This window comes from Herpailurus yagouaroundi, unplaced genomic scaffold (assembly GCF_014898765.1).
Source record: "Herpailurus yagouaroundi ecotype Mexico unplaced genomic scaffold, PumYag 28, whole genome shotgun sequence".
NCBI classification, from domain to species: Eukaryota; Metazoa; Chordata; class Mammalia; order Carnivora; family Felidae; genus Herpailurus; species Herpailurus yagouaroundi.
The window spans coordinates 125,120,636-125,124,668 of NW_024412376.1; the positions used below are offsets into that span (position 1 = coordinate 125,120,636).

General features: G+C 42.4%; 1 pseudogene; it reads left to right on the plus strand.

The window, feature by feature from the left end:
* Positions 1-431: 431 nt before the first annotated feature.
* On the plus strand, positions 432-1,185 carry LOC121035736 (eukaryotic translation initiation factor 4E type 2-like; annotated as a pseudogene).
* Positions 1,186-4,033: the final 2,848 nt, after the last annotated feature.

Genomic DNA, 4,033 nt, shown 5'->3' on the forward strand with positions numbered 1-4,033 from the left:
GTAAGATTAAGTACTTTGGGGTCTTCTCTTTCTTGTCTATTATGAAGAAGTTGGATTACACTGGAGACTGAGAACTGGTGGCCCGCGGACTGAATTAAGCTAACAGATATATTTTGCTAGGGCCGAACTACATTTTAAAAGAATTTTTGAGGGGCGCCTGGGTGGCTCAGTCGGTTGAGCATCCGGCTTCGGCTCAGGTCATGATCTCACGGTTCGTGAGTTTGAGCCCCGCGTCAGGCTCTGTGCTGACAGCTCAGAGACTGGAGCCTGCTTCCGATTCTGTGTCTCCCTCTCTCTCTGCCCCTCCATGCTTGTGCTCTGTCTCTCTCTGTCTTTCAAAAATGAATAAACATAGAAAAAAAAATTTTTTTTAATAAAAGAATTTTTTGGGAAGTCACTCTGTGAGGCAGGGGCCACGGTGGCAGTGAGAGGATGAACAAGTTCAACACATTGAAAGACGATGACAGTGGGGATCGTGATCAGAATGAAGAAAACAACACACAGAAAGATGGTGAGAAGGAAAAAACGGAACGAGACAAGAGTCAGGGCAGCAGTAAGAGGAAAGCTGTTGTCCCTGGACCAGCAGAGCATCCCCTGCGGTACAACTATACTTTCTGGTACTCCAGGAGAACTCCCGGCCATCCCGCTAGCTCATAGAGCTATGAGCAGAATATCAAACAGATCGGCACCTTTGCCTCTGTGGAGCAGTTCTGTGGTTTTACAGCCACATGGTCCATCCCAGGGACCTGACAGGCCACAGTGACTTCCATCTCTTCAAAGAAGGAATTAAACCTATGTGGGAGGATGATGCAAATAAAAACCATGGCAAGTGGATTATTTGGCTGCGGAAGGGCTTGGCATCCCATCGCTGGGAGAATCTTATCCTGGCCACGTTGTGGAGACAGTTCATGGTTGGGGAGGAGATGTGTGGGGCTGTGATCTCTGTCCGGTTTCAGGAGGACATTATTTCAATATGGAATAAGACTGCCAGTGACCCAGCAACCACAGCCCAAATCCAGGATTCGGCGAGTGTTTCGGCGAGTGCTTAACCTACCTCCCAACACCATTATGGAGTACAAAACCCACACCAACAGCATCAAAATGCCAGGCAGCCTGGGCCCCCAAAGGCTCCTTTTACAAAACCTCTGGAAGCTGCGGTTGAATGCGCCATGACCCTCTCCCTCCCTGGATGGCACCATCACTGAAGCTGGCATCATCGGAGTCTCTTGTTTTGTTGGCGTGCTACCCAGAAGATCCTTCCGTCCTGGACAAGAGGAATTGGAAAAGCATTTTATGTCTTAAGAACCGGCTGACACGCAGCAGCTACAACAACAGCTGAGATCACTTAATAAATGGTGCTAAACAAAAAAAAAAAAAAAAAAAAAAAAAAAAAAAAGGAATTTTTGAATTATTTGCCAACATGAAATATTGGGAAATTTTGGAGAAAGTGCTCAATTTCAGGATTCTCTTAGAAAAAAGAAAAAGAGGGAGCGACAAGCTGGACTCAAATCTTCGCATGGTAACAACAGGGCAGAGTTGACCTGTGGCTCCCCCTGCCCTCCAGATAGATCACAAGGACTGGATGACTTCATGTGTTTAAATTACCTGCTTGACTTCTGTGGCACAAGAGACTGATGGCTCTGCCAGAAAGCTCGGAGATCTCATTGTTTCGTGGTGCTTAGATTTCCAAGCCCTGCTGGAGGGAAGAAGCTGATCACACTCAAGACATCGGAGACCAGAGGTGAACTGAACTGAAACTAACGAAAGTGCCAACCCCGAACTCCATGTAGACTGAAGAGATCAGCCCCTCACACTGGCTTGCTGCTAGAGGAAAGCAGCAAGGGGTAAATATTACTTACAAACAAACGTACACAAAATGCCTAAAACAAAAATGACAAGACATGTGAAAAAGTGGGAGAATATGACTTCTAATCGAGAGGAAAAAGTAATGAAAGCGGGCTCACAGGTAACCCGAGTGTTGGAATTAACAGACAAGAATTTTTAAATAACTATTTACAAATATGTTAAAGAATTTAGATAAAGGGTGAACAAAATGAGCAAAGAGATGGAGAACTTCAGCAGAAAAATGGAAACTTTAAAAAGAGGACTTAAAAAAAAATTATAGTATCTAAAATGAACTGTGCAGGCACCTGAGTGGCTTGGTTGGCTAAGCATGCACCAATGAGCTGATTTCAGCTCAGATCACGATCTTGTGGTTTGTAAAAATCAAGCCCCACATTGGGCTCTGTGCTGACAGTGCAGAGCCCATTTGGGATTTTCTCTCTGTCTCTGCCCCTCTTCCATGTATTCTCTCTCTTTCTCTCTCTTTCTCTCTCTCTCAAAATAAATAAATAAACTCTAGGGGCGCCTGGGTGGCGCAGTCGGTTAAGCGTCCGACTTCAGCCAGGTCACGATCTCGCGGTCCGTGAGTTCGAGCCCCGCGTCGGGCTCTGGGCTGACGGCTCAGAGCCTGGAGCCTGCTTCCGATTCTGTGTCTCCCTCTCTCTCTGCCCCTCCCCCGTTCATGCTCTGTCTCTCTCTGTCCCAAAAATAAATAAACGTTGAAAAAAAAATTAAAAAAAAAAAAAAGAAAGAAAGAAAGAAATAAACTCTAAAAAAAATAAAATAAAATGAACTATGCAATGGACGAGCTTAACAGACATATTTCAGAGGAAAAAGAACTAGTCAACCCCAAGATAGGCCAATAGAAATTATCCAAACTGAAGAAAGAATGAAATTGTGAGAGAGAAAAAAAAATAGAACAAAGAGAGACCAGAGACCTATGGAGCAATATTAAATAATCTAGCATTTAGGTAGCTGGAATCTAGGAAGTGAGGAGAGACTGGGGCGAAAAGAAATGTTTGAAGAGGTAATGTCAAAGAATTTTCCAAAGCTGATGAAAGAAACCAACCCATATATTCAAGAATCTCAGTAAACAATAAGTGACATAAATGAAAAGAGAACTATACATGGAGACATCTTAAAAGCAACCAGCTTGGGGGAAATCAGACAATGATACTTAGGAGGACAAAAATAAAAATGTTAGTTGACTTCTCATCAGAAAAAAATGGCAGCCAGAACACAATAGAATGATATCTGAGAAAAGAGTAGTCAAGCTAGAATTCTATACCCAGTGAAAATATCCTTTAAAAGATGAACCCAAGGGGTTCTTGGGTGGCTCAGCCAGTAAGGTGTCCAGCTCTTGATCTCAGCTCTGGTCTTGATCTCAAGGTTGTGAGTTCAAGCACCTAATCGAGCTTCATACTGAGTGTGAAGCCTACTTAAAAAAATTTTTTTTAAATGAACACAAAATCAAACCAGAAACGAGAACTTGTCCCTTAAACACCTGCACTATGAAGAAATACTAGAGCAAATTTTTCGAGCTGCAGGGAATGACTCCAGAAGATACCCATGAAGGTCAATGTAAAGAGCACAGATGTGAACAAACATAGCATAGTCTTTTAAAAAATGGTTTTTTAGAAGACTATTGACTGTTAAAAGTCAATATAATAGCCATGTATTATAGTAGATGAGAAAAAAAATATGACAACAATAGCATACTGTCAGAAGGATAATAAATGGAAGTACACTGTAGTAAGTTCTTACATTGTTTATTAAACATTACAATAAGGATTGGTTAAGAATGCATATCACAAACTTTAGTAACCACTAAAAGTAATGCCAAGAGGTATTACTAGAAAGTCAGTAGAGGAAATAAAATGAAATACTAAGTTATATGATGATGATGATGATGATGATAATGATAATAATAGAGTGGAAAGAAAGAACAAAGAAACAAAGAAATAAAGAACAGATGAAAATTTTTTTTAAAATTAACAACTAGTGGGGCGCCTGGGTGGCTCAGTCAGTTAAGCGGCCGACTTCGGCTCAGGTCATGATCTCGCGGTCAGTGAGTTCAAGCCCCGCATTGGGCTCTGTGCTGACAGCCCAGAGCCTGGAGCCTGTTTCGGATTCTGTGTCTCCCTCTCTCTGACCTTCCCCTGTTCATGCTCTGTCTCTCTCTGTCTCAAAA